The sequence below is a fragment of the Aquila chrysaetos genome, chromosome 19 (genome assembly GCF_900496995.4).
Source record: "Aquila chrysaetos chrysaetos chromosome 19, bAquChr1.4, whole genome shotgun sequence".
NCBI lineage: Eukaryota > Metazoa > Chordata > Aves > Accipitriformes > Accipitridae > Aquila > Aquila chrysaetos.
In genome coordinates this window covers 3,146,926-3,171,704 of record NC_044022.1, presented here as the reverse complement: position 1 = coordinate 3,171,704, position 24,779 = coordinate 3,146,926, and the positions used below count along the sequence as shown (strand labels likewise).

Genomic DNA, 24,779 nt, shown 5'->3' with positions numbered 1-24,779 from the left:
TCAACATAGGTGTCAGGAACACACCCATCTATGGGGAATGGGAGGGCAAATTCACTGTTACTCTTTTGCCTGATTGGTTTCCTGAGACATATTCATTGAATGAAATTGGTAAGTTATTGGAGTACAGAAAAGTACTTTTACAAGGATATTAAGAAGAAAACACCTTTGTATGATATGACTGCACAGTTTTTGCATGTATTTGGGTCCTTGATTTCATGAAGCATATCATATATATGTTTAGGCACTGATACTGTAAAAAATGAAGTTACGCTTTTAAGATGTAAAATATGAAGTTGTACTTTAAAAATATAAATATAGATGAATATTTCTAGAAGGAAACTTTCGCTTAATTTATATGTTAGACGTCATTCCAAATACCTGAGAAGAATACATCTCACAGTAAAGAAAATTTTATTTGGCAGTACTGGCTTAGACATGGCTGTGAAGCCATAAATCAGATAAAATAAGTATTTGGACACTAAATTATTTTTGGACTTGGAAAATTCCGCTAATGCTATATTTTTATAGCAGTATGTTCCTGTAACCTAGATCGCAATCAAGCGATACATTTAAAGCCATTTTCTTCTGAAGAAAAGATGAATTTAAACTCCTGCTGTAAGGGGTCTAACTGTGCAGTTTCGTGCTGTCTTGAATAAGATTGCTTTCCTGATCAGGACTTTCAACAGACTCGTGTCATCAAAATCACTGCACCTAAGCATGTCTAACACTTATTTCCTTGCTTGCTTTGCTGGATTGTGCCATAAAGCACACATCATATTATTTACGTAAGAAATGGATTTGAAAAAGAACCACACACCCTTGATCTCTCCTGTATTTTCAACAAAACAGACAATTCCTTACTGCTGGGCTCCTTTTTCTTTTATTTTTATAAGTATACCTCTTCTTTCTGACTCTCCAACTGCTTTGTTTTTTTTTATTGTCTCGGTTTCCACACCTATCCCACTAATGCTCAGGATACTTCACTGAGTCTCTGTCAAATTTCATTCCTCCATGTGCTCTGGTCACTGAGTTTAGGAAAATGTTTAACTCCACTGCCTGTGAAGGCAGTCACATTTCCTTCAGTGGATCTTACACAAACATAGAGTAAGGAATAACTTGATAATACCACCACGTGACTCATGTACTTGGGACTGATAATAACTGTAGCCACATCCTGTAAAATGACCAGTTTTTATAAAAAAAAAAATTGACTTGGCTTCTTCTCCCAAGAATGACCATGCTCTTTTTTACCTTAAAAAGACTTCATCTAAGAGTTGAAATTAACCACAGAAAATAAGGCCAAAGTGGAGTGTGAAAGTTCATCTAATCCACTCTCTGTCACAACCCACAGGGCGAATATTTACTCTTCCTTAGAGGAATCCTGGATTCAGGACAACTCTGAAAAAATATATACTCTGAGATACATCTGACCAAACAGGTTGCTTTGGTCTCAAACCGGCTAGGTGGCAAATTTACTACCCCTGGCTGAAGTAGATTTTTGATGATACAGTTCCAGCTCTGTTCTCAGCCGGAGACATTAACTCAAGCAGTGCTCGGCCGCGGCGGCTGGAAAGCACTGCTTACTTTTCCAGCCCTTGCATTTAACTACCTCTGGATTGCCACACCTGTAGCTGTTCAGCAGAAACTCAGTAAACTTCTCTTCTCTTCCTGCAAACAGTACCTTATATTCCTGCCGTGCTGGCATCTCAGCATCATTTGCATCCCTCCTTATAGAACGGTGCCATTTCATACAGTGCTGCTTTCCACGGTTTGTAAGGGGTGCTGGATGATAACCTCAGCTGCAGCGCCCGGATTAGTTAACCCTCACTTCTTCTGATGAATACCAAAGAGCAGGTCTCTCCAAACTATCACAGATTTGCTTGGATGAGAGGTCTGCACAGCTCTGAGTTTCAGAAGGCAGTAAGAGCGGATTCCAGGAAAGCAAAAATATCAGTGAATGAAAAGCTAAGAATACACTTCGGGTGAAGCATGGAAGAGAGAATTGCCAATTCCTCAAATAACATTGTTTATTTAACAGTATCCTGTTGGGGGGAACTACATAACTGCAGTGACTATGAGTAACTGTGCGTACTGATGTCATGATAATGTGAAGGATTATCATGAAAGTCTACTTTTAAGAGAACAATATTTGTGTTGGGTAAATACTGCTCTTCTAAATAGCCAATGGTTGTCCTGTACAAGGCACAATGAATAAAAAGTGTGTCTGACCAGCCAGGAGTATGTTCTTTCAAAGAAAGAAAATCCCCAAATAATAATCTTAGTGATAAATACCTCTCCAAAACAATATTTCACAGAGAACATTTTTGCCAAACGCCGGACACTCTCACTACTGATAAATAACCTGAAGAGTACATTCCTATTTGGTATGAGTGAAAATATCAGAATTTAGCCCTAAAAGCTTTTTTATACAAAGCCTTATGAATAGTTCACAGATAATGATGACTGTTTGTCTCTGCTTCTGCAAAGAAAAATGCTCAGTCAAATCTATTTATATGTAACTGTTATATATAACTGTTCAAAAAGATTGACAGGATTTGAAGAACCAAATCTCTCAATGTATAACCAAGTCTCTACATTTAGCTGGTGTCTCTGCAATGCTCAGCATATGTAAAGTAGTAAAGAAGCATTAATTAGTATTACTTCGCTGTCATAGTATTGTTTTTCTTCAATCTCAGAGCCTGAGCACTAACACTCCCCAATGACCTCCTAAAGCATCAATGCAGAGATCACACGCCTCCTCACCGCCTGCTTTTTTCTATTTCCTTTGCTTTAAAATATCTTAATGCTGAGGTAACAGGACATAGGAAAGATGATATTTACCCTCTCTTCCAATGCAGACAGGCTTTGAAGCAATGCAGTAGGCCTATCCCAAAAATACAGAGTTTGCTACATTTCAATTAGCACATATTGAGTATGAGTGTTACTGAAGGTAACTCCTGTACCACTAAAAAGAGGCTTATCTGCTTCCCCACTTCATACCTGTTGACATAGTTTTATGCTTCAGTTTACAGTCCATCTTGGTAGCTCACTCTATGTGCAATGGACAGAATCCAACTAGATTTTGCAGGGAACTGCATGAAAAAAAAACCCAAATGTCCTCTACTATTGTTTTCCATTTTTTATGATAAGGAAGTTGCCATTGTGGCCAGAAAGCAGAGAAATACAGATGCAAAAAGAACCATTTAGAAAGGTAGTCTTAGAAAAAGCTGTTATTCAAGTGTCTGTCGGGGGATCAGGTACAATTGCTCTGCTTCATTAATTTTTAATCACATCTGGCAACCGGCCTCCAAAGTCTCCAAGACTTTATGATGCCTTGAAACGAAAAGGGCAAAACATTCTCCTCCATCATTTGGGAAGACATCAGGACATTAGCATCTGTAGTAAGTGTAAAGACCCTTCCAAAGCAGCCTTTAAGAGCTGTGCGCTAACAGAGCTGCTCAAAGTACGGCAGTCAATCGCGAGACCAGTAGCACCAGCTCATTTTTAACACGATGATACCATACCCCTAAGGCAAATACGGCTTTCAGGAGATGAAAAAATGAGAATGGACAGCGTCACAAATGAGTCCCCAGGAATGTTAAGATGGAAGATTGTTATTATTATATTATATCATATATAGCTTTACTGTGGGTTTTTACCCTGGAATTACCTAGGAATTTATTTTGTGAGTATTTCATCCATAACTATACAAAATTTGTAAGATATTTAGATCCTTTCCGCCAGCCGCCCAAAAAATAATTTTCTATTGGAAATAACCTGTAATAGCCACCAAGAATTAAAAGCACAGAGTACTGGGCATCTACCTTGACTCCAAGCTGTGATATATGTAGCTTGTTGCTGCATACATCAGAGGTGCATGCTTTCACAGTACTCACAGGGACTTCTAGTTAGGGACAATTTCCTTTAATAAAAAGCGCAACTGGGTATATTTAGAAACAATTTTAGTTTCTGACCTTAAGTTCCTCCTAAAATCCTGCATCCTAACCCTAGTCAGAATCTTTTTCTAAAAAGCAGTCTCCAGACTGCCAAATCTTACTTCCAAGAGTTATTTCTCTAACACCACTGCTGCCTCCTGTCTCTGCCACTGTTTTTCTCAGGTGTGGGAATTTGACCATCTACACTACAAAAGCTTCCAGGAGCTTACTACAGTAACCTTACAGTCATCTCTTCCTTTGTCCATTTTGGACATTTGCACTAAAATACTTAAGTAAGGAGAGTAAATAATTCATTTGCAATGAGCACGTGCTACCTTGAGACTACCAAGTCTCTTCCTGTCTTTAATCACTTCCTAAAGATGATACGTTGATTCAAATAGGAAAATGTATACCTGCAATCAAATATAAAAGACGTCCTGAAAGAATTATCAATTGGCCCACTGTAAAGACAAGAGGGTTAAGGGGAAGACACATCCAAAATATTCAAATTTGGGCTCCTATTGAATATGCCCCTAATCTGAAGATATTTTGATTCAAGGTAGGTACTGGTTCATGCCATCCCTTTTTAAAATCTCCTTCTGTCCTTAGGTTACGAGAGACTCTCTTCCTAAAGTATTTTGTGACTGCAGGGGAAAACGTACTCAGCGCTTTATCTGTTAAATTCCCCGCTCACCCCTATTTCTTTCTGGATGAACACTCTGCCATTTGGAAACCCCTCACATCCCTACCCACACCGAGGGAAGTTACATTTCCAAAAGCGGAATTTAACTTCTATCAAGTTTCTGAAGGAATAACATTGGCATTGCTTTTTTTTTAGTACTGTGCTCCTTTATTCAGGAGGGTTATTTTGCTGCCAGGCTAGGAGATGAGCACTGAAGAGCTTTCAGATTAATGCTCAGGGCCTTCAGGTTAGATGTTTTTCCAAGAGTGCTCTGCCCCGTGAGGGCATCCCCTGAGATAAGGAAACTGCTTCAACAGCCCAAGACGGTGCTTTGCATTTTCTCCCTGCGGAGACCCGGTATCACCCCAGATGGACTCTGCAGTGATATCCAACAGTCCGAAAACACTCTAGAAGTCTCATTTGATAAATAATAAATATGAGTATATTTTTATTACTGTTCTCATGCAGAAACTGTATGTCCTGCTGTGCAAATTGCAGAGTGCACTCTCCTTGAGATTAACATTTTGGGTCAAGGTTTTCAAGCAGGGGTTTCTCTCCTGAAGTGGATGTGTACACAAGTCCTGCTTGGTCCAGGAGTCAGTGCGTATAAATTGGCATGAGCTGAGAACTGAGAGTCCTTCTGTACATGGAGTAAGACAAGAGTTCCCCTCCCCGGTACAGTCTAATTCAGAACAGTCTTTGTAGACTAGACACATCATACGTTGGGGTTAAAAACTTCAAAGTGGTGCATTTCAGGAAACTAAAGCAATGTGTTGTTAGGTTCCTGCTCTGAACAGCTTCTCCCCACTGAGTAGTGGGGGTACTGGGGAGACCCACCTCGCCAGGCTGAAGCCAGTCGCTGGCCACTACTCTCCCAACTCCCACTTGCAGAAGTGGTGACAGCACGAGAAGATCCTAAGCCAAGTGGACACGCTGAAGGTCTATTCAAGTGTATTATGGTGGATCACCACATATACTGAAACAGAGAAATGATTATGCAGATTCAGACTGATAAAAAAATACTAGAACAGCCTTAGAAGAAAGTTGCCTGAGGTCTGAAAGCAAAGGATAAATCCAAAATTATAAACACTCTGGTGAGTTCCACATGTTAAATATTTTTGGCACTGTAATATATTAAATTTCTGTGACTTTTACTGAACAATTTGTGCAATCTGATTTTCAAGAGGAAAATTAGTTTCCAAGAATAGCTAGTAGCATGTCTGCATGCCTTTCTTGAACTGCCAGTAGCTGAATTGCCCTTGGATAGTTCAAGACAAGCTCCAAATCAATGGAAAAAACTCTTGCCCGTTCATAGTTAATCTTTTTTTCTTTTTTTTAATATTCTGAAGAGTAAACCAAATGTGTGAGCCATGATATTTTTATAACTGCGGATGGGGAGACACAGAAGGAGACGGAAGGCTAAACACAGCATTCATGAACTTCTAAAACTCTCCTTGACTGTACATACATTTTAATATAGTTTAAGTTGTTATATGCAAGTTTATTTCTCTTTTAAATGTTATTTAATAGAAGGTAGGTAGAGTTAATAATACTTTTAAAGGTGGCAAAGTAGGAGATGACCAAAATAACTGTCACTTTATAGGTGCAATGTACTGTTATAACTTTAGCCGTCTATATGCTGTATAGTTGTTTACTATGGTTGATAAGCTCAAACCAAATTCATCACTGGCTATCCATCTGCTGGGCTGGAATACATTGGGGATGAATTGGCAGGGTGAGTCCCATATTTTCCTTATGATGAGTTGCTCAACAATTTTTCACTATAATAATTTAGAAGATTTTATGGCAAACCTAAAAACGTGTTCCTTTTATGTCTGTCTCCACAACACAACTCACAGAGCTTCACCTACTAATTTCCTCATAATGCTTTTAATTTCTGCTTGTGTTACAGTGTATTTGTACTATTGCTTCCTAAGGAAATAATAGTCCGTCTCTCTGGGACACCCCCCTGGATCCCAATATAATTTCAGAATCTATGGGCCAGTTTCAGTCAAATCTGACGGGGAGCCAGGTCTCAAAGATACTATGTTTTAGAAAAGCTGGTGTTGGGTAGAGGTAAGCATACAAATTACTATTCCAGTAAGGGAAAGGCATTTGTGGGGTGACCCACTACCCATGCTGAGGAGCAGCAGACAGTTGGCTAAAGAGTACACAGCACTCTGCATCAGCCAAGCGTATGTACCACTTGCCCAACAAATATTTAAGGGTTGGGAGAGAGATCTGGGGAGTGGCACGGAAGAGGGGAAGTAAGGACTTGGTTTCAGTGAGGTGGGGGGAAGGAATCCAAATCTGTAGGAAACTAGGCTGCGCTGATGCCAGAAGCAATTCATTTAGCTCAATTTTACAATATTCTCTAAGATAGGAATAAAGGTCAACCACTACTCATCACTGGGCAATGGGCTGCTCCAACTTTTGGCAGCTCCAGAATGACTCATAGGAGGAACGTATCACTGCTGCGTTCTTCGCCAGTGTTGCAGGAATGAGTGCATAATGTCCTCACAGCATAATGCCCTCATGTTGTCCTCACAGCCCTGTCCCTCACACCGCTTCCTTCTTTAGAAACTCCAAGGGAAGAAGATGCTGAGGGGCTCTGGCATTGAGTAGGAGCTCTGCAGCCTACCTCTGCCCTGAGCTATGTACTCGCCTAGGTCCAAAAAAGCTCCTAAAAGAGTAATTTGCAAGAAAGGACCCCGGAGCACCATATTTCCCAGTGATACAGATCTACTAAGCTCCAGCACAAACGTCCCTAGAAGAAACAACCAAAAATGAGGAAATAATCATGCCCATAGAAAACCAACAAGCAGCCAGCCATTCCCTAAATATACACGTCAAGCCCAACATCCCTGGAGACTCTTCTCTGTTCCACAAACTATGTCACAACCAAAGGCTGTACAAAGCCCACCTTGTACCAATACCAACCAAAACCATGTAATGCATCTACCAGAACAAAGCTTATAATCAGCATTTTCTGTGGTGCGAAGGGAGAAACTTGCACAAGCGTTACTATTATTTGTATTTCATTACAAACCTCAGCCAACATCAGAACAGTCAGTGCTGCTCAAACGTTCAATGACAAACGCACTGGTGCCTTACGGAGTTCACAGTCCTCACAGACACACAGAAAAGGAAAGGATAAGAAACAAAAGCATGGAGACTTACGGATGGTCATCCTACGAAGGGAGGAATTTAGCTCCTCTGAGTTAAATGTAGAAGATGTGAACTCGACTCACTCAGACCGAGTAGAGCCCAGGGCCTCCTCTCTCTGGGATGAGTGCTCTAATTCTTGGCTTATTATGCAAGGGGAAGATAAGTCACATCCATCTTCAAATGAGCAAATGAATCCCAACTGCATGGAGGTGCCAGCATTTATTTCCTATTGTTCCTCTATATTCCCAATGGAAGAGGTATTTACTTGAATGAGGCAGACTGAATCATCCTCGGGTGGGTGGATGGATGGAGAGGGGGAACGGATCTTGCTCCGCACGTCTTCAGTAAGCAACTGCTCTCTCCTTAGACTGTACAAGGAATTTAAGCAGCTATGACAAATGGACAGGACCATCTGCTTAACCCTGAGTACCTAAAAGCTTGAATTAAATGGACCGGGTTCTCCACAAGACACATGGCATCTCTAGCAAATGCCAGCATTTCTTGATTTTTCAGACAAATACCATGGTATTGCTAATTATAGTGGGCCTGACTTTCATCTGGAATAAATTAGTGTTGCTGCTGCCAAAGACTGGCCCAAAAAATCCATGTAAAACTGCAGGATCCTTGCAAGAAAATAAGGCGCTGTGTTAGGTGGAGCCTTGTTGCTAGGAAGGGCTGTTGTTGAATATTTTAATCCAAAAGATTAAAAACATGATTTCACATTATGGTCTCTGACTTAGCATGGTAAACAGCCTTAAAAACCACAATCTAGTAACAGTGCCTTTGTCCCTGCTTGCCATCAATGGCAGACTCTTTTCTCTTTCTTTTTTTCAAAGTTATCCACAAAAATAAAACAGGATAAAACCAGAAAACAAGTGCTTTTTCAAAGGTAGAACATAATTTAATCTTTAAGACAGAGAACAGAAAAGTGTGGGTTTTCTCTGACTGTGGACTTCTTGTAATTTCACTGAAGATAAATATTTAGATAACAACCAATGGGATATTTAATTGTCAGGAACTATTATATTTAAAGAAAGTGCTAGAGATTTTCAGACTTGTTTTCCTATGTGTGTTGACAACCCGTTCCCATCATTTACACTCTGTATGACATATAAATACAATCACTGCTATAATTTGTAAATTGTTAATATTAGGACTTGGAGGGATGGCTATGCTTTCAGTTCTACATAAAAAAGAGCTTCTACATGAACATCTGGCTGAACTTCCATTACTTCCCATCCATTATTTGTACTCCTCCTCCTTCTCCTCGGCCTCCCTATTTTTTTCTTGTTGCTCCCCTGCCTGATTTGATCCAGGAAGCTGCACACCCTGCCTGCTCTTGGCTCCTGTGATACTCATAAACCATGAAACAAACAAAAACAGGCGGAAAGGACAAAACCAAAAGCAGGAGGATATTTGGTAAATCTAACTATGTGGATCTCTTCAGCTGTGCACGTAATCAGGCAATGGCACCATCTGAACCGCGACACAGCATCCCGCCGACCCTTCCCATCCTCTCCCCTGCTCGGTTTGTGTGAAGACCCAGGGTCTTCAGGTCAGGACCACGACTTCTCATAAACGTAACCAGCACTCACAGAAATAGGACTGGTGACAGGACAATTGGTTCGTTAAATGCTACTGTCCTAAGTCAGGAACTAACCCTTAGACCTGACAAACCCACAATGGGTAGAACAAGAGTAAAAGATTCTTGAGTTTCAGGAGCTACTCTCAGTACTATTTCAGATTTACTCTTATTTGAGGGTAAGTTTTCCATATCTCAGCTTGTCTAAGTGTAAAATAAATTCCATAATAATACTTAGTTCAAAGAGATCCTGCGAAGTATTACTAATTGGAATTCGAAATCTCTGGAGGAAAACCACCACACAGTATCTAATAACTGGAACTGCATGGACAGAGTCTCCAACTGGTTACCAGCTGAAGCTACAGATAAGATATTAGGTTAACAGATACAGCAGAAGAACTTTAATAAGAAATGCATGTATCTGTAGATAAAGTATTTAATGACTTCATCGGCAAACATGTGTCAAACTTTGTTGGGTTGTGTGTACAGCCACAGAAACACCTCCAAAAGGATCAAAAGAATGCTATTTCTCATATCAGAAAAATTATTTTACTCAGAGAACAAGAAAATGAAACCACTTCTTACAAAGAAAAATGAACTTGTAAGATGATGCAGCTCTGAAACAAATTACATATATTCTACTAATCAATAAAATACAGTTGCCAAGGCAACACTGACATCTGAAAGTGAAATACAGAGGTCCATCTTACATAAACACATACACATACCGATACGTTATGTGAACTTCTGCAATCTAGCAGTGACTTCAAGGAAAAATATGTTTTTACAAAAGAACACATATTTTCCCAGGCTTGATAGATTCTTGTGCAAGAGCTTTTATGAGATTTTAGACAAGTTGTATTTTGTTTGGTAGTCTTTGTTCTTGTTCTTTTCTTACTGAAAACAAAGAAATGTTGGGAAAAAATTGCTTTCAATGAAAATTAATTCTCGCTATTAAAGTGACTTAAAACAGTGACAACTGGATGGGGGAAGAAATTCTACCAAAGCATTTGAATATTGATCCTGAACATAGTTAAGACTAAAAAGTTTGAATTTTTAGATCCTATTTGTATTATATTATGCAGATCTCAAGGGACAAATTCTGAGTACCAAGTCTGTACGTAAGAAAGGATTTTTTTGCACAGTGTTTACAATTCTCATTATATGTGTCTTTAACCTGAAGGCTCAGTTCTGCCACCTTATTCAACAACTATTATAATCCCACTGAGCTTGGTGGAACGAATCACAGAGTGGGATGCTATTGAGCATAGCTATAGGTGATACCAGCCAGCCGCTTCTAATCTCTAATTTTGTATTTAATTTGAACAATTTCATAGCTCACTACCAGAGCCTCTCAGTACAAATGTAGGTTGCCGGTACAGGCTGCTTCTTTCGCTGTAGCTAAATAAAGTCCAGGTTTCCCAGCGATGTTCACAACTCCTTGCCCCTTTTTGCAAAAACCATGGACAATACCCGCTGGTTGTAGGATACCACCTCATGGTTCCCTAAATTACTGCTCATGTTTCACCCATCTGCTTGCTCAGCCACCTGGAGCTGGCAGATATTTTCCTAACTTGGATGCCATAGCAACCGGAGCTGAGGAATGAAGGCAGAACTATAGCTGTCTATTGAATTTGCTCTGGAAGCTTGGGTGGGCAATACAAATGTAATATAAATAAATAACATGAAGCGTGAGGGTGTTCGACTGCTGCCTTAAAGGTCTGCCAGCATGCTCATCATCAGTACCAGGCTTTCAAGACTGTATTTTCTGAAAGATGATTTTCAAACAGTTTTTTAAAATGAACTGGTTTAGCTCATTCAGCACCTAAGTTCACTGAAAAACGCCAGTGGAGATATCCCACTGAGATCTGGGTCAGCCTCCTAATTTTCAGTTTAGCTAAAAAGTGAAGTTAACTCATTATGCAGCTGTCTGAAATGTTCTTGTAACGACAAACCTGTGGTGTTTTTACAAAGAACTGAGAATATGGGATGGTATTTTCAGGTATGTATAAGCAATTACAGTCCAAACAAAATAGCGTCTTCATTCCTCATTGGGTTAAGTGATGAAAAGACTGTTATGTGCGATTACCTCTTCTATTACTTTGGATGTATAAATTAGACATGTTCCTACAGGCCTATGGAGATTTAATGCACTATGTAAGTGCTAAATATTAACATACATCTATACTTTGAATTCAGTAGCTCAGAAGCACAAGAGAGGTACACATCATTGCACCTGTATCTACCACATTCACTCCTGCTCATCTGTGAGCATATTCCTGCAAACCAAATGAATACAACAGAGATGCCCGAGTAGGTCATTAGCCACTGGTGGAGGGATGTGACAAATTAACATCTCCTGAACAAACAATTTGCTAAATCCTTCTCTGACAAGCGAGGGCCCATGCCCTGCTCTAGGTGTAGCAGCTGGGACACGCAGACACAGGAGAGACACAGAGGGAAGGAGTAATGCCTGGATGCTATGCTCCGCTGCGCTGAAAAGGAAGACGCAGAGGTGCTTTTTGGACTTGGGGTTTAGGGTGCGGGTATGGGGCCCCAGGGACACAGGCAGCAGACACTAGGTGCAAGCTCCAAATATTTCCCCAAAACTAAGCCAGGTGGGACCACGTTGTGACTTTTCAACTGTACATCAGTGCTCATGGCTGGCAAAGGATTGCCATTTGCGGTTTTCATCCCTGTTCAAAGCCTGTGTAGACAGTGCTAAAGCAAATAGTACTCCTATTTCCTCCAAGGTCACCCCCAAATGGAAGGGCCATTTCATACAGAAGAGGTAAGTCCAGCCTTCGCTTCTCCCAGCAGTGCTCCATGAAGATGCTCCAGCCACCAACCCCTTCTGCAGGACCACTCGTTCCCATTCAACTTCTGCCCAAATTGTTGGCTGCATTGGTAGATTTCAAGAACTGAGACAGCCCTAACCAGTGGTTTCACAAGACCTTCCATTTCATTTGCAATTCAGTAACTCAATTCCACCTTTAAAAGACAGCTACCACTGTTTTTACCTGTAGGTGGAAGACCACCTCCACAAAAGACCCCTCAATCAATCCTTTCCTTTTGTCTATAATGTCCACAGATTTAACAACAGCTTTTACGTGACACAGAATGATTATGTTTTACTGAGTCTACTTGTCTTCAAAAGCATCAATAAATCAACAAACCAGAAGTAATTAAGGAACAAAACAATGCTAAGGGCTTGATTTAAATACGCAAACCCCAGAACATTCAGGACTCAACCTCAGCCCATCCTGTCTGTCCCTCTGTGCAAAAATGTTCTTCAAACAGCGAGTGAGCTTAGCTCGTCTGGATGTGTTTGGTGGATGGAAACTGAGTTTAATGTAGCTCCCCTGGCTTTTATCTGCTTAAATCAGAATCCTATTATTATTTTAACTTTAGAATCACTTAATTAAAGCAATATCCTAGCCAAAAAAAATTGCCTGGGTGGCCTGAATATTATACCCCCATATTTTTTATGAGGTGACCTTTCTGCTGAGTTCAAGAAACCATACTTGATCACTAGATTTGGGTGGGAGTTTTGCCTGTGAGGATTATGAGTACATTACAAGCAAAGCTTACTTGATTTATGCATAATTTTTCACTGAAGGTACAAAACAAGTAGCCATCAACTTAATGCCACTTAATGCTGAAGGCTTTAAAGGGTCACATAAAGTCATCGTTTTTATGGGACAGCAAAAATTCATTATTCTAGGTTAGAGTTATAAATGAATAAGTAAATCACTTATGCATTGCATTCAGTTGGCCCCTACTCTGAACTCATTTAGTAAATAACAGCTTTGCTGTTGCTGTATGTCCTGTGCAGACATTCAGTGGGAGGTTTTATAATGTTCCACAGCCTACAGAGCTCCCTTCTTTTCTTTTAACCTAATTTTGTTTTTAACAGTACCTGATAAGAAAACAAGAGGCAGCTATAGCTCTACCACCCGGCCTATGCTTGTCATGTACTATATTGCAAAGTACAAAAGGACAAACTGTATTAAAAAATGGGATAACATGCAATGTGTGTAAAATATGTTCTAAGATATTTTACCTGTAAGAAATAGCGCACTCAGGAAGGTACCTTTGTGATAGCCACATGAAGGATGTTTTCAGGTAATGAAGAGACTTAAGAGGTGACAAATAAAAATGTAGGGACTGTGCAGGCAGTAGCTGAAATGGCTGGAGCCTGAGCACACCATCCTACAAATCTTTACAGAAGAGGAAGGGTTGGGGGCTGGCAGTCCACAAATGTGCTCCAAATTACCAGGACAACGCAGTCCCATTGGATGAAAAGACAAGTTTGCATCAGCTTAGACCACTTTTTTCCCCTCCTGCCCAAATGCAAGATTAAAGGGAGACGCTGGACTTACACTGGATCTGTTCACCAGCACTATCTCATGAAGAGTCCTCTCAGTGTGGAAGACAGTCCCCCTCGAGGACTCCATGATAAAGGCAGAACTTGTAAAAAAGTCACTGGGGCGCTAGATTTGCTCGGTGTTGTAGGGCAGCTCAGAGGCATACTCAAGGAAAAGAACCAGTACCTTCACCTGAAACCCATGGCACTACCCACTGCCCTCCTCAATTAGAGCTACCAAAAAGCAGCAAAGGCTCAAACTCAACCAAGAGCAACACTGGCTACCCCTTTGGGAGGGTCCCAACAAGAAACTGTTCTGTGGGAGGATAACCCAAACATGTAGTGGCTGAAAAGGAGGCTAAGGAAGTTAGGAAAGTAGAAAAGGTTATGATTAATCTAAATGCCTGTGAACTTAGAAATCAGAGGTCAACACATGAGTAACAAAGAGACGTCTGATAGCCATAAGCACATCCTCAACAAACAGACACAGAAAATGAGTGCGCATCAAGACAGCGTGATGAGCAGTGAGGCCAAAGAACCTGTGTGGGCTGAATGACACCGCAGGGCAATAGTACAGGGTGCTGTTCAGAAGGGAGGTGATGCTGGGTTTATTCTTGGGATACTGTTTAAGCACAGTGCTTCATAGCTCCTACCAATCTGATAATAATACTTGATAAATACGTGAAGCTTCCTTGGCGGTTGGGGTAAAGTAGAAGATCTTTCTTTCTTTCTTTCCCACTCTGTCAATGAAAAATGTCTTGACTGTACTGTGGTTATGTCTGGGAAACCAGACATGATGGGAGAGACACAATTCTTTTCCCTTTCTCCAGGTTTGTTACGTGACACTGCATTGGACTTGGCATTGCAACCACTAGTAAGGGACCCTCTGAAGAGACTGAAGGGTACAAAATGAAGTAGTACTGTCAGTTGAAAAATCCATTTTCTCCCCATTTTTGTTAAACCTCAACACAGCAGCAGTGTACTGACTAGGAGACGTGTCCCTCCACTCTTGTTTCATCATATGAAAATATTGGCACTGATTCCCTGCAACATGAAAGCAAATGTCTGTAGATATGCCTGGTATATAACAAGCGACTGTCATGCCGAGATGTGAGACTAATTGATTTGAAGGCAAACACCTTGACAGACAGGCAGGCAGAGCACACACAAAAATAACAGTAAGGTAAAGGAAAGACACCGATGTACAGCATATCCCTGTTGCCTCTACCATGCTTGACAAGCTCTTTATTCCTTACAAATAAAGACACACCAGGAATTGTGGCTATTTTAGCAACAAACGTCAGAAGAAAACAGTATCATCATCCTAGCGTACAGACCTTGTGTGCCAAAGTGGGATGAGCTATTTCAGCAAGCCCTGCACGCTGAAAAGACTTTCCCCCAGACTTTTCACAAATTCTTTCCTCCCTCTTCAATAACAGCGCCCACTGCCAGCCAAGCTACCGGCAGGCTACAGAGACCTGTACCCATTTCTGTCCATTCCCCGTCAGACCTCTGCAAATCATAATTTCCAAAATGTGCCTGGCCCTAGTGGAAGCAGAATCTGCAACTTTCAGCTCACTGAGACCCAGGAAAAAAGAAGCAAACCTCTGGCTGTGTGTAGTAGCAAAAGCAACGGCAGGACGTACTGGGCTGCCCAGCATGGTCTGGTCCCCTCAAAAGGTGCCAACAACCCTAACCAGAACAGGATGTCGGGATAATGTAAAGAATCCACTTTTTTTTTTGCCCAGTTGTCCCCACCATCAGTCACCATGCCCCCTCCCCCTAAGTAAATGAAATCAATCAGCAGGGATTTCTGTAAAATACATAAAACAGTCATCTTCCAGACTCTACCAGAAGATAAATGGTTCCAGACATTGGACTGCAGCCATTTTCCCACACATGCTACAGTGTTTTGTCATCCATATTGGGCCATAATAGTGAGTGGGTTTTGTTTTTTTGTTGTTTTTTTTTTTTTCTCAGTCAGCAGCCAATGCTTCTGCTTCTAACTCATACATTAAAACCACTGCAACAAGAGTAATTTTTCTGTACAATTTGTAATAGAACAGTTTCATTCCCAGTAATACAGTCTGGGGTCTTGTACAGAACTTTGACACTTTTCTGCTACAGCTAATATCGCCTTATCGCTCCCAGCTGGAGCTTCACAAACCTTTTTGGGATTAAAGCATATCACCCCAAATATGAGCCGCTGAACTGAAACGAGCATGAAACTATGAGCAGTGCAAACCTTATCTGAGAACCTGCTAACAAGAAATAATAGGATTGCTTACAATATCTCACGCTGGCTTTTGAGCTATTTTCAAAGGATACAAATACGTGACAAAAGATGCATCATAATGTGAGTTTACAATTAATTTTAACGTATTTTAAAGCAAGTCCTTAATAATCTGTTAACATAAAATGCACTTTGGAAAGAACCATGGGGCTTTTTCGTTATTAAGAAATGTGCAACCAAATTCTATCCTTAATTAAATCAGGAGTAATTTTATTAACTGCAGTAGACTTAAACCTGACTTACATCAGTGTAAGTGAGGGTAGGATTTAGCCCCGGGGTGTTTATACACTGTAGTTCCAGTTAGTTTAGATCTATTTGGGTGGGAACTCCTTTCCCCTTTCCAGAAAAAATATTCTTGCCTACCCTTTTTCACCTCGCAACTGGGGCCAAAGCAGTCTTTTCTTCTAAGAAATTTTTCAGAAAGGTTACGAACAAATCTTGTCCTCGACAGGAGATGACCTTATTAAACAAAACCACCCTCTGAAGTGATGGACACCAGCAGTTTTAAAGTTTGTTTACAAGTTTTTAAAAAAGCCACCTCAAACAGATAAGCTGATTTACATCTTAAAAATAAATAAAAAGCTTTAAGTAAAAGCTGTTTTATAAAGGAGCTACTTATGTATGTTTTCAAAGCTGAAAAGCCCTTCCAAACAGTACTAGCTGCTGTATTAAACATCCCTGCTACAGTATAGAAACTTACTGTCCACAGATATCCTTGAGCTTCACTGTACCTTTGAACCAAAATCACTTTCTTCTGTACTTCATTTTCTGCTCTCTTGAAATCGGATTCCCAGTTCCTGACAGATGGCTCCTCTGTCACCGAGCGCTGCTTCCGCCTCCTTATCGCTGCCAGCTAATACTTCCACGATGCTTAGCTGTTGTCTGCGGAGCTGTGCTCTACATCATTTCTACTCTGATCAATGCTCCGCTTGGTTTTAGGTTGGTTTCTAGTCCCGCCTCCTGCTCTTGAAGAAACGAAAACTCACAGCTGGGTTTTCTATAAATCATCCCTTTTAACAGTGGCTGAGCAAGTATGGCAAATACTACAGCTAAGACCTGCTGCTCTATTTGAAACTTCAAAAACAATTCCTCATCTTAATGATGCACACATGAAAGTTAATCGTGTACTAAAATCACTAATACTGAAAAATAGTGGCCAGATAATTGTGACCTTCAGGGCTTAGAAGCTGATTAATGTAATACAAAACTCCTCTCTGTTCCAGAGGGGGAATATGGTAAAACATACTGCCTCAGTGAACTGCTTTATGTAGTGTTTTGCTTTGAACAGGAGCTTGTCATTCTTACAAAGATAAATTTACATTTGCAATGCAGAGCTTTTTGACAGACTAACCCAGCTTAGGCTAGCAGCCCTAAGCTTGAAAGAGCCTTTACCATCGTAGCAGCTCTTTTGAAGTGTGGGCAGGAAATACTTTTATTTTCTGCACGGCACTAAGTGCACTATACAGCGCTGAAGTCATTATCATGTTTAAAAAAGCGTAGAGTATAAAAGCAAGGTGGTACCATAAAACCAGTGCTATGAACTTTGTTCCCATGAACAGAGCAAAACAGAGCCTAGTTTCTGTAAACCGTAAATTGTTCTAATCCTCCACCCTCCAGACCTTCTTAAGAAACTGCTGTGGAAATTAAAAATGACTGGGCAGATCTGGATACAGTCTGAATGGGCTGAAGAATCCCAGGGTTCTCGGGTTTTTCTATGGCGAGAGCCGCATCCCAGCTGAAAGTGTCGGCAGGGCGAACACCGACCCCTTCCTCGCTAACAGCTGATGGTGTCCCAGTGGCACACACGGTCCCCTGCCCGCTGCCCAGGCTGAAGAGCAGCTGATCCGCTGCCGTGGTCTCGATGAAGGGCTCCTCGAGCCTCAGCTCCACCAGCAGCTCCGGGAAGGCTGCAAGAGCCGCGTGTGCCGGGAGCGGCTTTTCCCCAGGCGTGCCGCTCGGCCCCCAGCAAGAAGCAGGAACCCGGCGGTTTCCCCGGCCAGCTGCCGGAGCTGGACTAGTGCCTCACCGGTCCTGTATGAGTGGATCTCGCCCCTTTTTGAGTGTCTTCCACCCAACCCTAATGTGTTCCAAAAACGTAGTGGAAAAACACCAAAAAAAGCACTTCTGTCTACTTACACTGACTCTCCAACCACTTCATTACATGCCCCGCGGTTCTCCCAAGTTCACTTTTTCCACACGATAGATGACTTCACGGGCTTCTGTCAGATCCCATTTAACTCCCTTTTTTTCCTAAGCTGAAGAATCTCATCTGTTTCGTGCCAGGGCTGGCCAGCCTTGCTGCCCGTCCCTGTACGTACTACTGCTCCCACAAGCGATGCAGTTAGCCCTTTAGCTCACGTGGTAGAAGCTGATGTTACAGCACCCGAGCTCAAGCCTTGCTCCCAATCTGCGACTGCTATTTCTGGAAATGGGAAAATATTCTCATTTTCTTTGCTTACAGTTCTGCAGACAGTAACTGAGGACAGTCAGTTGCAATCTTGCGATCCAACAGCTCTCCGCAACCACCGCATGAGTGGCCTGCACACAAGAATTTGAGAACACCTACGCCAGACTTGATTTCCAAATTGTTACTAGCCAGGCAGCCTAGGAGAAAGCAGTACGGATTAAGTAGCCAGGAACGCTCTGAGCCGAGGGCAGCACCGCACTGATGCAGCTACTATTCTCTTAACCAGCAGCTGTAAGACACGGGTCCTGGGCGCCCGTCCAAGCAACTGTGACTCTGTGATTTGAAATGCTGCAACGACAGTGCTCTCCTGTGGATGCACTGGCTGATCAGTGCCAGTAACTTGATGATGGAGAGTGAAACGTGCAGGGGAGAAGCACCATCCCCGAGTCCAATCCAAATACGTAACGGCAAATACAATAAATCTGCTTTCCAGGTGCTGCTGTACATTCAATTTTTATCAGCTGTCAAAAACCACATGACTGATTAGAATTACTTACTTGACCTTTAAAATGTACTTGAAAATCCATAAATGAGACCAATCAGTAGTACATACCCATTTGAATAATAACAGAGTTTTGAATCCCTAGCAAAGGCTGTAAGAGGAGATTAAAGGCTTGATACCACAGTGTGACATGCACTATATGAACCCAGGATGGGGATCTTCCAAGGACTTTTACAGAGCATTTGGTCTACTGCCTGAAGTAATGTTTATGGCACATAGGGCAAGATTTGCTCTTTCTCTGCCCTGAGACTGTTGACCATCACCCAAATAACAAGAAAAAAAGCCTGCTGCAGGTGAAAAGAAATATATTTACTCTACATCGTCCTCCATGTGCTTCGATTCCAGACAGTGCACCGAGTTCCTTGGGGATGAACGGGAAGATCTGCTCCCACCACTAGTGAGCATTCAGTTCACAGGCTCAAACTAGAGTAAATCCACAATAAAGCAGCAAAATCTGGTAGCACAGATGTTGGTTTACCAGGACTGTTTCTCTCTGCAAGTCTTCTCCTATTGGGCCACACTATTTGCTAATTGTGAGCACAGTCCTACAGTAGCCCAGTATGGTTGAACACAAGATGGCCAAGGAATGAGCTCAGGTCCTGGGAGCCAGATCATCTGCACTGCTGGTTCTCTGTATTGGACCACTCCGACCAACCTTCTCCTAAGCAGTGTGAACATGATAATAATAGGCTGCCCAGGGAAGTGGTTGAGTCACCATCCCTGGAGGTATTAAAAAAGCACGTAGACGAGGTACTCCATAACATGGTTTAGTGGGCATGGATGATGGTTGGACTCGATGATCTTGAAGGTCTTTTCCAACCTAAATGATTCTATGATTCTATGAGGCAGCCTGTGCTCCCCGGCTGTGGGATCCCTGGCCATTCCTTGTTTGGTAGTACAGATGTCGTCCCAGGGATGAAGGCCAGTAGGATAGTTCCTCCTGCCACTGTTGTGCAGATACTGCAGCCCTCATTTCCCCCTCACCTGGAGATAGTTGTGAGATCTGCTGAGACTGGATACCAATTAAAAAATCAGCCGCAAACTGTGGCTCCACAGGTCAGATTATTAATTAGTCCCATTATCAGAGACAAAAAGAGATTAGAAAACGTCATACGAAGTGAAAGACTTGGAGACCTACTGATTTATTCAATTGGTAGGATGACCCCTTGCCCAGAAGTTCAACAGGCAAGAACGCTGTGCTGGGGAAGAGCTTAGGGTGCCACATAGACCTTCATTTGGGCCTTCTGACTTGTAGCCTCTCCCTCTGCTGACACTTGGGGAATCACCAGAAGAAACACGAGCAAACATTTTGGTGGGTGAACTTTTGTCAGAGGAAGACCTTTCACCTTGATGTAAAGAGCTGCTTTGCAAGGAGCTAGGACTCCATCCAAGGACCTTCAGTGCTCACAGACCCTGTGATGAAAGTATGGCAGAGGGAGCAACCGCAGAGGTCCGTGTGAAAGCTCTGGTGAAAGTCTGCCTTGCCTTGTCCTTAAAAAAGCTGGATCATAAAATCACAGGGCCCTGGGGTAATTCAGGTTGGAAAGGACCTCAGGAGGTCTCAAGTCCAACAGTCCCTTTGGTTTTCTGACCCTGCTGAAACACCAAGTTCATAAATAGTTTCACATCCCCACAAACACACTGGGGGGAAAGGAGGAGGAATAAATTACTTGCCATTTTCCCCCAGTGACTTGTAAATAGGAAAGCTTGGCCTTCTCCATGCAACCATGATGGTTATGCCTTCTTGGCCCTGGACTCTTTTCAGGAATTGAATAAATTTAATATGGCAAGCCTTCTACCATGAAGCTGTCAGGGGGAAAAGTTTTAATAGCTTAGAGGCACTCTGACTGCAGTGTATTTGCTTATAATGCAGTAGACAGAATTATTAAAAACCTTGTATTTTGTATCTTAAAACCCTAAGACACTCAAGAATACATTATTTTTTCTTACTGTCAGATTTTGCTTTGCTAAGACAGCATGCATGAGCCGCTGGATAGATTTGGAAATGCCTTGAGCCCCTTGAGAAGAAACAACACATATGAGGACACTGCTGGAACGATGAGCAAGATGAAGATGCTCATCTATGAAGATGAGCACTCACGTCTCCCTAGATCTCCTCCCCACCACTGCTCTTGCAGCCTTCTTCCTCTGATGGTCGGGACCTCCACTGTCAGCTGAAACTTCACAGCTGGGCTACACAGTCCTCTAGCTCAAAGGCTTTTTTCCCCTCATTGGCGTTTACCCTCCAGTTGCAGGCAACGAGATCAGCCTTGTCCTGTAGACTAAAACACAGCCCCGTTTCAGTCTGCTTTGATAAAATAAGACATTTCCCCTCTAACAGCTTTCCTAAATCCACCGACGCAAGTTGAACGGGGGCTGAACCATGGCGAAGGAGAACCGAGAGCAGCATTGCAGGTGGGGCCCACAGTGCCACGTACTCACCTCTCCTGTGGAAATACGTTGCCGGATAGAGTCAACAGCCAGGCTGCCTTGCCAGGCCAAGTTTCAGGAGCGACTTGCAATTATTCTCCAGCATGCAAACACATTCAAGCCTTTGATCTCCTCCATCGCTCCCAACCGCCAGCCTCCCACATGATGCCAGTATTCCCTGCTGCTGTCCCTTAATCACGCTACCACGCCACCGACAGCCACTGTACGACCGCAAACCCAGCTGCCTGCAGAGGAAGGGCACACGGAGCCAGTGACCCGCTGCTTGCTGCTTCCCTTTAATCCTGTTTTATTATCGCATGTCCTGCGCTAACCCTGGCACATTCTGGAGGAGAACTCGAGGCGAAGGTTTTATTTTGTGCTACCAGGACCAGGCAAACCCTGTCTTCAGGTTTCCCCTACAAACACACTCATATTTTTTCCTAAAGATTATGAAATTTTCAAGTTACAGAGATGAGGGAAGATAAAGTGCTACGTAACAGGGATATGCTTTCAGCAAAAAAAACAAGGGGAAAGGAAAAATAATATCCGGGTTATTACTATTTGAAACTCTGCATTAAAATGGGTATTTCAAGGCAAAATGAAAAGAAAAAAGTGACTTGAAAACTTCCCATCTAAAGCAGAAAATTGTAATGATAATATGTTGAGTGGGGATTTTTTTTCCTGAGCAGTTTTCATGCAGTAGATGCTCTTACCTAAGATTGCCATTTCCCAAAGGGATCCTGAGCTACTTGTCATTCATTTACTATTGCGGTGGTTATGTAAAGTAGGACAGTTGTACTATCTCTGCCTGATGAGAAAGCCATACACTTTTGCATTTTAATATAAAACACATTCTTTGAAGGATCAAAATATGTATTACCTAACTTATTTTTCAGGAAAACCTCTCTCATTTATACTTGGTACTCAGTTAGCTTTTCACAGTCTTTCTCCTGTTGGAAAATCTCTGGAGTTTACATGGCATATCTCTGTGTCACATGTGTTCCCTTTAATAGCCAATATAAATGTTTTTCAACTCTAAACTCTACAGCTTGAGTCTCACTTATGAAAGTCAAGCAGCGCCTCTCTGCTTTACTCATCACGCGAGCGAACAACTGCTGATCTACCCGCTTGCCTCGCTGCAAAGCAGGGGCTCCCGGAGCCCAGCCCAAAGCAGTTTGCTTTGGTTTGATCGAACCACGTGATAAATCCCATTCTGATTCCCAACACTCTTCAGCAAGCTCTGGTCCCCGATATTTTTCCCTTCCGGGGGACCAGCGGTACCATGCTCGATTCAGCAGCATCTCCTCCTTGCCTCTCCGCTCCCGCAGGCTGGGACCTGGGACAGCGTGGCCGTACGCTCCCGCTGAGGGGATCCTATGGGACAAAGCATCTCCAGGGGCCCGAATATGGCACTTACTGCACTGCAGTGACAGAAGCCCTCTTTAACATGAGGTTCAGTTTGTGCACGGCAGAGGCATGGTATTTCATTAGTTTGTTAAAACGCTTCAAAGAGCTCAGAAATAAAAATTCTTGGAATTGCTGCATGAGTCAAACATTTTTAAAAGTTTATATTAAAATGTGAATCACTGGCTTGCTTCAGGGGAGGAAAAAAATCTTGTTTTCAGCAAAAAGTTAATTGGGTGTCCTGAAAATCAGTAATTAAAAACACCACTAACAGACAACAATAATCTGGAGTGCTAATTTCCTTCTGTACATAAAAGGCTTAAAAAGGACAGAGTAAGAGAGAAAAGTTCAGCATCAGCATTTGCCTCAAGACCCAGTGCACCCAGGGGCTGGCTCAGGATCCCTCCTGCAGGGAAACGAGAGCTAGAAAAGTTATTTTTGTCACTGCAAAGAAAAGTCGGGATTTCTGAAACTATATGCCTGCACCGTTTAAAATGACCTCAGTCACAAGCAAACCTGAAACGTCATCCCGAGGGACATCATCGCCATTGCTATCATCCCCCATGCACGTGTCGGAGGCAAGTGCCACCACCCTGGGCAGAAAATGCAGCTGCTATTTGCAGTGCAACAATACAAGACTGGAAGCAAAGAATATGGTTTCCAAATTAAACAGCGGGAGTAATTTCTGCCGACAGGATGTAATTACTCCTCTTGTAAAAGAGCTGTGGAACACTTAATGGTTTCAAGCACTAATACCTATGGAAACAGAGCCTTCCCCAAACACCCAGCCAAGTGCTAGCTTACCGTTGGCTTGGGGAGCCGTAAATGGCCGAGAACACATCCTGTACTGCCTAAAACTTCAAGAGCCTCCTTCCAAATACTGCTCTAGCTTGACTGCTGAAGTTTCTGAAATCAGGTATGCATGCGGCCCAGGGTGAAATTTCTTCCATCTCTCACAGGAGCTGTAGTTAACGCGCTGACTGTGGCACAGCCCTAAGTATAGATTTTCCATCGTCATATCTCAATGCCAGGTCTGTGACTGTTTCAGGTAATTTATCTGACAAGACTACTGTATTCCCAAACACCCTGTTTATGAGCAGGCAGGATCTGAGACTATGTAAAATATATCAAAGTAAATGAAGTAGGATATATGGCATCTCAAAGTTGACATGATTCTGATATTAATTTTCTTAAGGTCTGACCAAAATACATTTCAAGATGAGAAATAAGAAGCAGCATCTAAATGCAGAAATGTTTTAATTATGGCCAGAACGCTCCCACCATCCGAAAGCCTCTTTATAGAAAGCGCATTGCATGAAGTATGCCAAGCCTTAAATACCCTATGGCAACTCAGCTCTTACATTTATATGCAAAAATTCAGAACCATTCTTAGGAAAAGAGACAAGCAGAGCTCTCCACAAAGCAGCTCTCCTGTTACAAGTTTTATAGTAGTGCAGCCTGGAGCATCGGATGAAACAAGTGTCCCAGCACCTCCTCTTTCATTTCTACCAAAAATAGGAAGTTTTCACAGCACATCCATAGACCTAAGACCTCTAGCCTGCTGCAATGAAACCAACTCCAAACAAGGCTAGAAGGCTTACCTCACCTCTTCCAGAGTATCATGAATCTCCTGGAGATTTTAAGGTGGGATTCGTTAAAATAAAGAAAGGTGCTTCTTATCAGAGCAGAAGATTGTCTCTAAGCAACAGAAGACAAAAGATTTTCTGCACAGCCCTGCCTCAAACATCAGCAGAAAAAAAAATGCTTACATGCTGACAGTTCATCTGAGGAACTGCTCTGGAGCTTAACAGGCCGTAATCAAGACATCAGAGGTTTATTTTGAACAAGCTCTTAGGGGAACGGGCATGAATTCTCGATGTTAGTGGTGCCAGCCAGTGTGTGATTCTCCCATCCTCACACGGACTGAAGAGAAGGCAAAGGAGTCCGGCT

The 24,779-nt window shown here is 42.2% G+C and overlaps 1 protein-coding gene across 8 annotated transcripts in view; it reads right to left on the bottom strand.

Moving 5' to 3' along the window:
* Nucleotides 1–24,779, bottom strand: part of STARD13 (StAR related lipid transfer domain containing 13) — a 306,300-nt gene that overhangs the window by 61,302 nt on the left and 220,219 nt on the right. Inside the window, exon 1 of one of the 8 annotated variants that reach the window (XM_030042611.2) lies at nucleotides 16,758–16,951. The exons of 6 other annotated variants lie outside the window; for them this stretch is intronic. The gene's annotated coding sequence lies outside the window, so the exon portion shown is untranslated. Of the gene's footprint in view, nucleotides 1–16,726; nucleotides 16,952–24,779 lie in introns of those variants that run through there. One more of the 8 variants, XM_030042610.2, reaches the window with a different exon arrangement.